The sequence below is a fragment of the Caretta caretta genome, chromosome 14 (genome assembly GCF_965140235.1).
Source record: "Caretta caretta isolate rCarCar2 chromosome 14, rCarCar1.hap1, whole genome shotgun sequence".
Taxonomy (NCBI): domain Eukaryota; kingdom Metazoa; phylum Chordata; order Testudines; family Cheloniidae; genus Caretta; species Caretta caretta.
The window spans coordinates 31,646,599-31,657,009 of NC_134219.1; the positions used below are offsets into that span (position 1 = coordinate 31,646,599).

Below are 10,411 nucleotides of genomic sequence, written 5' to 3' on the forward strand. Positions count from 1 at the left end.
TGGGGCAAAAAATGGGGATTGGTCCTGCTTTGAGCAGGGGGTTGGACTAGATGACTTCCTGAGGTCCATTCCAACTCTGATATTCTATGATTTAAATAAGCTTAGGGGGTCTTTCATGTGGGTTCCCACATCCGTACCCTAGAGTTCAGAATGGGGAGGGAACCCTGACAGTCCAAAAAGACTGAATATCTTGGAAAATACAGAAGATACACTGAGACTGAAGTTCAAATTAGTCCAGCCTCGGAAACCCTCTGGCTTTCTCATGAACGATCCTTGGCTGTTGTCTTAAAATTACTCCAGCTTTGGAAAGTATCTACCAAGATGGGATGGATCTAAGTAATGAAGCTGGTGGATTACTTTTGCTACTACATTCAGCGAAGACTATTGCCATTCTCTCTCTTCTAAGTCTACTGTTGGAAACCACTTGGGTCATTAAATAATACCATCCAGGCATCTGCTACAACAGGAGTAGATCTTTGTCCAGCAATAGAAGCTACAATTAGATCAATCAGGGAGCTATCCATTGAAAAAGTACTGGAAGAAGCAAAGACTTCAGTCCAGAAGTTGAGTAATGAAAGCATTTATATTGAATCCTTAAGTGAAGAGGACAAGAAGTGTTTGTTAAGACAACCGAAAAAGTACAGACTTGATTCTTAAAAATCTACAACAGCGACTTCTAGATTCTACTCAACCTCTAACGTAGCTTTTACAGATCCCTGTCCTATAAAACACTGTCTGTTGAGTGGAGTGAGGCACTACCAGCTATGAGGCTGCCATGTGCTCAGGACAGAATAGAGAATTTGAACACACAGTGGAATATCATACGATGAATGAATGAAGATTTGACTTCTACTTCTTTTTTATCATCACTAGTGGCTCGACCCGGTCTTTGCGCTGTGTTTCCTGGGATGAAAGAAGTAGGAATTCATCTCTTGTTACCCCCAGTCACAACAGCTACAGCTGAGCGTTCTGTTGCCTCATTGAATAAAATTTTGTGTTCTAAAAGAAGTCGCCTTCTGCCTGATCATGTGAATGATCTAATGAGCTTATCAATGGAAGGAATGGAAGTACTGGACACAGGAGAAGCCACCAAAGATGAATGCATTGCATTCAAGAAGTTCATTAACAGAGTTGTGCAAAATTATAACAACAAATCAAGAAGGATGTAGATGTAGTGCTTCATAGAAGCCTTGAGTAGCCCACTTTAATTTTTGTGATGATTTTAAAACATGAGTTAAATCTAATTAAATGGTCATGAAAAATTTTTCAGTTTTTACTATGGTGCCATAGAGCCACCTTCACCCTCAGGGTCTCACCCCTCATCAGCCCTGACACCCCACCCCTCCCCCCACATTTAAATTCCTGGGGAAAACTCAGCCGGGGCACCAGCAGCTGGGATGAGCAGCCTCGCTTTGCAGGAGGCTGCTCAGGAGCAGCAAAGCAGCAGATGGTGCCATAGCCCCGGCCCCGGCCCTTCCCCCGGGTCTCTTCCCTCACCTGCGGGCTCCGGCTCAGGGGCTGGTGTCGGCAGAGCCCGGGGCTGGTTCCAGCCCCCGGAGAAAGTCCCCGCGGCTGGGCCCCGAGGGGCGCTGGGGAAGGGCTCTCCCCGCGCACACCCCGCTGGGCAGCGGCAGCGGCTCAGCCCGGGCTCCGGCTCACGATGGAGGCGGCGGCAGCGTCTGACCCGGGAAGCTCAGCCCCGGATCTGCGGAGCAGCAAGAGCCAGAGCAACTTCCCCGCCCTCAGCAGCGGGCCACAGGGTTAACCCCTCCGCTGCCAGAGACCAGCCACAAGCCTCGCCCTGCTCCCCGTCCGGAGCCCAGTGACACCCCCGGCGTGACCGAAGCCGAGAGAGTCCCCGAGAAACGGGCCCCTGGCGCTGCTGGGGCGGCTTGTTCCGAGTATAATGTAGGAAACTGGTCCCTGTAGCAATGTGCTCCCTGTAGCAGCAGTTACTGATACGCAATGGATTGTAAGAAACTGCTGCCTGATGTTCCTACAGGGAGCAGGTTCCTGTACTACCCTGGCAACGGGCCGCCCCGCTCTGCAGAGGTCGGGCAAGTGGCTGCTGTTACTCCAGAAGCCCCCGTCTCTTTCCCGATGCTCCCCGCACAAGCCGCCCCAGCAGCGCCAGGTTTTCCTTTGACTAAAAAATCTGTTACTTTCTCAAAGAAGGAGATCAGGTTGGTTTGACATGATCTACCTTTTGTAAAACCATGTTGTAGTTTTTCCCATTTACCATTGACCTCAATGTCCTTAACTACTTTCTCCTTCAATTTTTTTTCCAAGACCTTGCATACTACAGATGTCAAACTAACAGGCCTGTAGTTACCAGGATCACTTTTTCTTTTTCCTTTCTTAAAAATAGGAACTATGTTAGTAATTCTCCAGTCATACGGTACAACTCTATCATATCCCCCCTTAGTCTCCTCTTTTCCAAGCTGAAAAGTACTAGCCTCTTTAATCTCTCCTCATATGGGATCTGTTCCAAACTCCTAATCATTTTAGTTGCCCTTTTCTGAACCTTTTCTAATGCCAGTATCTCTTTTTTGAGATGAGGAGACCGCATCTGTACGCAGTATTCAGGATGTGGGCATACCATGGATTTATATATCGGCAATAAGATATTCTCCGTTTGATTCTCTGTCCCTTTTTTAATGATTCCTAACATCCCGTTTGCTTTTTTGACTGCCACTGCACACTGCGAGGACGTCTTTAAAGAACCATCCACGATGACTCCAAGATCTTTCTCCCGATTAGTTGTAGCTAAATTAGCCCCCATCGTATTGTATGTATAGTTGGGGTTATTTTTTCCAATGTGCATTACTTTACATTTATCCACATTAAATTCCATTTCCCATTTTGTTGCCCAATCACTTAGTTTTGTGAGATCTTTTGAAGTTCTGCACAGTCTGCTTTGGTCTTAACTATCTTGAGCAGTTTAGTATCATCTGCAAACTTTACCACCTCACTGTTTACCCCTTTCTCCAGATCATTTATGAATAAATTGAATAGGATTGGTCCTAGGACTGACCCTTGGGGAACACCATTCCATTCTGAAAATTTACCATTTACTTCTACTCTTTGTTCCCTGTCTTTTAACCAGTTCTCAATCCATGAAAGGATCTTCCCTATTATCCCATGACAATTTATCATCCTTTTTCTTTCTGAGTGGGTATTGGGTTTCTTTGGTTCCAGTCAACATATTGGTGATTGTGTAAATGGAAACTTTCTAGGCATAGTTGAGCTCCTCAGCAAATATGACCCATTTCTATCAGAGCATGTTAAACGTGTTCAAGAATCGCAAGAGAGTCAAAAGAGCATGCAAGTCCATTATCTCTCCACACACATACAAAACAAGTTTATTGAGCTATGTGGGTCATTCGTACAAACAACAATTCTTGATGATATTCAAAATGCCAAGTATTTTTCAATCATTGTTGATGCAACTCCAGATTGTTCTCACAAGGAACAGACTACTATGGTTATTCAATATGTTAAGATTGTAGACAGCTCAAAATTTTCAATTGAAGAAAGGTTTATTTTGTTTGATAATTTCACGATAAAAACTGAAAAAGAAATTGCTGCTTGAGTACTAGCAATTCTAGAAGGTTTTAAGTTAGACTTTCAAGTCTGCATTGGTCAAGCCTATGACAATGGATCTAATATGGCTGGGAAGTACAAAGGTGTACAGGCAGTTCTGCTTGAGCATACTTCAAACTGTATTTTCTCCAGCTGTGGAAACCACGCACTAAACCTTGTAGGTGTTGACTGTGCTGAATCATGCAAGGAGGCAATTATTTACTTTGGAACTGTTCAGCAAATGTACAATCTCATCAGTAGCAGTCCCCAAAGGTGGGAAATTCTGAAGCAATATCTTCCTGTTTCACTGCATGAGATGTCCAAAACTAGATGGTCTGCAAGGATTCAACCAGTTGCGCAGCATTTGAATTCAGTGAGAAAGGCTTTAAATGAGCTTGAATCTCTCAATCTCATTGCACAGGCTTGAACTGACCTTCAGTTTATTCAGAAGCACATGTCCAAATTTGAATGCATTCAGATGTCATCTTTGTGGAGAAAGCTACTTACAATGATCCATCAAACTAATCTGGTAATTAAAGCACACAATGCTACACTTGAGGTTGAGAGGGATAACATTGAAAGTCTTATCAATGACATTCAACAGATTCATGAACAATGGGATGCGATCCTGATTGAGTCCAAATTAGTAGCACAGAATATGGTGCCCCCCATAAGCCTTTATGGAAGTATGCTTATGAATGAATATATATATATATATATGACATAACTGGAATATGTTTTATGCTACATGTGCCATGTAACATATCTATGTAAAGTTTATGATCTACTGAATCTATTAATCCTATTTGCATATATCGTTTTTGTATTTGAAGTTATGAAGATTGGCTTTGTACTGGCTTGTTTTTTAAGTAACCTTTGTAAAAAGTTTGGTCAGTTCCTTGAGAAAGGAATGTGCAGATTAGGTACTGTTAGCCGACGGCCAAGGATGTTTGGTGCGGTGCCAGCTATGCCCGTTTATACCATCCGTGACTTTAACCGCTAGGACGCACTGTCCCTTCGCGGCGGGCAGCCCGGGCTAGGCTGACGGATGCCCCAAGGTCCTAACCACCCGTGACTTTAACTGCTAGAGCTCAGATCTCCTTCGCAGTGGGCAGTCAATACTGACTGACAGGTGCCCCAATGGCAGCACTAAGAGCCTCTCCACACCCGTGACTTTAACTGCTAGAGCTCAGAGCTCCTTCACAGCAGGCAGCCAGGATTGACTGACAGGTGCCCCAAGAGTTTGCCCTGTGGAGGCGGCACAACTCAACGCTAGGCTCTTAGTACTCTCACCTAATGGCCAGGCTTTAGAGCCAAAACGGCTGAGGTTCTTTAATTGTGTTGGCTGCTTTACAGTAAACCAGAGAAAACAAGTCAGGCTTATGCACAAATGGTTACCAAAATTTATTAAGCTAGATTCTAATTATGTGGTTACAAAATTGCTAGTGCCTACTTATTTAAATGTAGAGATGTTACACACACAAACAAGTTACAAAACTGAAGCCACAATCCCAAAGAAAGAAAACAAAGTATAGAGCTCTATTTCAAAATATGTGTACACGAAAGATAGGAGATCAGGTGTGGGTGCTTCTTACCCTCCTTGCATCTCTCGATTCCAGCGGTGCCAAGCCAGGATCGGTCACTCAATTCCGCGGAAAGACGAATAAGGGACAAGGCGTAGGGACCCTCTTAGCTGCAGAAGCCTTGGGAGGCTGTCATTTATCTGACCAGCAGATAGATAGTGAAAAGCACTCAAAAATCATGGTGCTGTAGGTCCCCTACTTATACCTCTGTACTCCTTTATTCTCTTTCTCCTTTCTTATGCCAAATTGAGGCTGGTCTGTCTGGGTGACGCCAGCTTTCGCAAGAGTAGTTTACACTTGCAAGGGAGAGAAACAATAAGTGTCGACTACTGGACATTTCTTTTATCAGGGTAAATATTTTCCCACCTAGGATGTTGGTGTGTGTGCATCACGCTATTTAGTAGGGGCTAAGAGCCATGTCTGTCACAGGGCCTCTGCCTGCTGTGAGCTTAATCGTTGTATCTGCTCCCAGAGGCACATTGTAGCAGCACACCTGTGCTTTCACAGCTTCAAAGGCTGTGCTGGAATATATGTTAAGTGCCCTGTTCCGGCTTCCTCCTGTGTTTCCAGCAATGCTGGTCTGAGGGGGGGGGGGCTGTCTGTCTGGCTACAGGTACCCAATCAAGAAACACTTAAAGGACAATGAATCTTGGAATGCTCCAACCCATACAAGAAGTCTACCTGAGGATGTTCAAGGAAGCCTGTGAACTATGGCTGCCACCTCTAAGTTCTGAGTCATGCATGGACGTGTGACTTGCCCATCTTGGAGCTGGACTTTGCATAGGAGAGAGGAGGGGGTCTCCACCCACAGAGTGAAGTCTATTTAAACCCCTGGGAGGCCCCTCCATTTTGTCTTCAGCTAGCTAAAGAGAGATCCTCTCCAACGCCAAGGATACCTGAAAGAAACTGGAACAAAGGACAGTAAGTACAGGGGGTGTGAGTGATTGCTGGACCCAGACTAGAAGGAGACTAGTCTGTAAAAGGAAGCTTACTGGAACTGGTGAGGTTTTTATCTGTATTCAGTTTTATTATTGTACTAGACTTAGACTTGCGTGTTTTATTTTATTTTGCTTGGTAATTCACTTTGTTCTGTCTGTTACTACTTGGAACCACTTAAATCCTACTTTCTGTATTTAATAAAATCACTTTTTACTTATTAATTAACCCAGAGTATATATTAAAACCAGGGTAGGGGGCAGCAAACAGCTGTGCATACCTCTCTATCAGTGTTATGTCCTTATGTCAGCATAATTATGATATGTATTTCAGTATATTATTTATAAATATGTTGTTCCATTTTATAGCATACTGAAAATGTATTAAGAAATGAAACCGCTTCAGAAATATACATTATGTATTTATTGCATTTACTTCACTTGCAAATTACTTCCATGAATTATCAACAATCCCAGATAAATTCATTGTAATTGATATGTACAGCTACATACATTTGGAATGTAGACGTAAAATGGGATAAAAAGTTAGACAAGACACATTTGTTGTTGATGTTTTTATTAAAAGCAAACAAACAAAACCCTCCATTTCCACAAAAGACATAGACCATGTTAGTAAGGAGAGAGCTCTATCTGATTGTTGTGATTTTATAGCACAAAGATTTTACTATGATTTATTTTTTTCTAAACTGAATGAAATGTAACATGAAGTCCTGATGTAACACTGAAAAGAAATACTAAGCCATTGAGGGAAGTCTGTGCTATTCTCCTTATGTTCCTGAAATTCCCATTCCACATCTAGCTAGCGAGAGATGTTAAGAGTAACAAGAAGGGTTTTTTCAGGTATGTTAGCAACAAGAAGAAAGTCAAGGAACGTGTGGGCCCCTTACGGAATGAGGGAGGCAACCTAGTGACAGAGAATGTGGAAAAAGCTAATGTACTCAATGCTTTTTTTGCCTCTGTCTTCACAAACAAGGTCAGCTCCCAGACCACTGACTGGGCAGCACAGCATGAGGAGGAGGTGACCAGCCCTCTGTGGAGAAAGAAGTGGTTCGGGACTATTTAGAAAAGCTGGATGAGCACAAGTCCATGGGGCCGGATGTTCTGCATCCGAGAGTGCTAAAGGAGTTGGCGGATGTGACTGCAGAGCCATTGGCCATTATCTTTGAAAACTCATGGCGATCAGGGGAGGTCCTGGATGACTGGAAAAAGGAGAATATAGTGCCCATCTTTAAAAAAGGGAAGAAGGAGGATCCGGGGAACTACAGGCTAGTCAGCCTCACCTCAGTCCCTGGAAAAATCATGGAGCAGGTCCTCAAGGAATCAATTCTGAAGCACTTAAAGGAGAGGAAAGTGATCAGGAACAGTCAGCATGGATTCACCAAGGGCAAGTCATGCCTGACTAATCTAATTGCCTTCTATGATGAGATAACTGTCTCTGTGGAGGAGGGTAAAGCAGTGGACGTGTTGTTCCTTGACTTTAGCAAAGCTTTTGACACGGTCTCCCACAGTATTCTTGCCAGCAAGTTCAAGAAGTATGGGCTGGATGAATGGACTATAAGGTGGATAGAAAGCTGGCTAGATTGTCGGGCTCAATGGGTAGTGATCAATGGCTCCATGTCTAGTTGGCAGCCAGCATCAAGTGGAGTGCTCCAAGGGTCGGACCTGGGGTCAGTCTTGTTCAATATCTTCTTTAATGATCTGGAGGATGGCGTGGATTGCACCCTCAGCAGGTTTGCAAGTGACACTAAACTGGGAGGAGAGGTAGATACGCAGGAGGGTAGGGATAGGATACAGAGGGACCTAGACAAATTAGAGGATTGGGCCAAAAGAAATCTGATCAGGTTCAGCAAGGATAAGTGCAGAGTCCTGCACTTAGGACGGAAGAATCCCATACACTGCTACAGACGAGGGACCAAATGGCTAGGCCGCAGTTCTGCAGAAAAGGACCTAGGGGTTACACTGGAAGAGAAGCTGGATATGAGTCAACAGTGTGCCGTTGTTGCCAAGAAGGCCAATGGCATTTTGGGATGTATAAGTAGGGGCATTGCCAACAGATCGAGGGACATGATCGTTCCCCTCTATTCGACATTGGTGAGGCCTCATCTGGAGTACTGTGTCCAGTTTTGGGCCCCACACTACAAGAAGGATGTGGAAAAATTGGAGAGAGTCCAACGTAAGGCAACAAAAACGATTAGGGGACTGGAACACATGACTTATGAGGAGAGGCTGAGGGAACTGGATTGTTTAGTCTATGGAAGAGAAGAATGAGGGGGGATTTGATAGCTGCTTTCAACTACCTGAAAGGGGGTTCCAGAGAGGATGGATCTAGACTGTTCTCAGTGGTAGCAGATGACAGAACAAGGAGTAATGGTCTCAGGTTGCAGTGGGGGAGGTTTAGGTTGGATATTAGGAAAACTTTTTCACTAGGAGGGTAGGGAAGCACTGGAATGCGTTACCAAGGGAGGTGGTGGAATCTCCTTCCTTAGAAGTTTTAAAGGTCAGGCTTGACAAAGCCCTGGCTGAGATTATTTAGTTGGGGATTGGTCCCCCTGTGAGCAGGGGGTTGGACTAGATGACCTCCTGAGGTCCCTTCCAACCCTGATATTCTATGATCTGCTATTGACTTGCAGAGTCACCTTGATCTAGTCCAGTGGCCACCAACCGGTTGATCGCAATCGACTGGTCGATTCTAGAGGATTTCCCAGTCAATCGCAATCTCAGGTGGCAGCACAGCGTGGCTGCTGTTGAGGCAGACTCCCTGCCTACTCTGGCCCCACACTGCTCCCAGAAGTGGCCACTGCATCCCCGTGGCCCCAGGGGCAGGGAAGCAGGGGTCTTCCTCCATGCTCTGCTCCCGCCTGCAAGCACCACCCCCACAGCTCCCATTGGCTAGGAGAGGTGCGGAGGCGATGCTTGCAGAGAGGGGCAGCACACGGAGCCACATGCCCCCCGCATCACAGGGGCCACTGGGATGTGTTGGCCCCTTCCGGGAGCGGTGTAGGGCTGGGGTAGGCAGGAAGCCTGCCTTAGCCTTGCTGCGCCTGCTGCCGACCAGGAGCCACTGGAGGTAAGTGCTGCCCAGTGGGAGACCGCACCCTAACCCCCATCCCTGAGCCCCCTCCCAGAGCCAGCACCCCAACCCCCCTCCTGCACCCCAACATACAGCCCTGAGCTCCCTTCTGGAGCCAGCACCCCATACCGCTCCTGCACCCTGAACCCCCTCCTGCACCCCATGCCCCAGCCCTGACTCCTCTCCCAGAGCCATCATCCTGTACCCACTCCTGCACCCCAACACTCTGCCCCAGCCTGGAGCCCTGTCCTGCTCCCTCCCAGAGCCCACACCCTGCACCCCCTCCTACACCCGAACTCTCTGCCTCTGCCCCAGCCCATAGCCCCCTCCTGCACCCCAACCACCTGCCCCAGGCTCAACCCAGAGCCCCCTCTCACACTGTGAACCCCTTGGCCCCAGCCCAGAGCCTGCACCCCCTCCTGAACCCCTGCCCCAGTCCAGTGAAAGTGAGTGAGGGTGCAGTAGAGTGAGCGACGGGCGGGTGGAGTGAGTGGGGCGGGGCTTTGGGGAAGAGTCAGGGCCTCTGGGAAGAGGCGGGGTAGATCCTGAGTTGCCCTTAGATTGAAAAAGTTATCTTGGGCATAAAAAGGTTGGAGACCAGTGAATTGAAGGAATTAACATAGGGTTTTTACCTTCAATTCCTGTTATTCTGTTCCCTTATTAAGGGCTTGTCTATACGGTGTGACACTAAAGAGGTGAAGTTAAAGTACATAAATTGCAGCACCTTAAATCTGAGAGACTTAAATATTTAATCTGGTCAGTTTAAATATAGCTGTGGTTTAAACAAATAAATATGTTGAAAGACTGAAAGCTGACTTGCTTACACTGTATAAGTATTTTCATGGAGAGAAACTAATGGATCCCCAAGGTGTCTTCAGTCTAGTGCAGCAGTTCTCAAACTGTGGGTCGGGACCCCAAAGTGGGTCGCAACCCCATTTTAATGGGGTCGCCAGGGCTGACTTAGACGTACTGGAGCCCTGGGCTGAGGCCAAAGCCCAAGGCCCACCACCTGGGGACAAAGCCAAAGCCCGAGGGTTTCAGCCCTGGGTGGTGGGGCTCAGGTTACTGGCTGGGGCTGACACCTTTGGGCTTTGGCTTTGCCCTCCTCCTTCCCGCCTGGGGCGGTGGGGCTCGGGCTTTGGCCCCAACCTGGTGTGGCAGTGCTCAGACAAGCTCAGGTTTTGATCCCTCCTTCTGGGGTCGTGTAGTAATTTTTGTTG

At 46.5% G+C, this 10,411-nt stretch overlaps 1 pseudogene; it reads right to left on the reverse strand.

The window, feature by feature from the left end:
- Positions 1–4,192, reverse strand: part of LOC125629177 (uncharacterized) — a 40,537-nt pseudogene extending 36,345 nt beyond the window's left edge.
- Between the last annotated feature and the right edge of the window lie 6,219 nt (positions 4,193–10,411).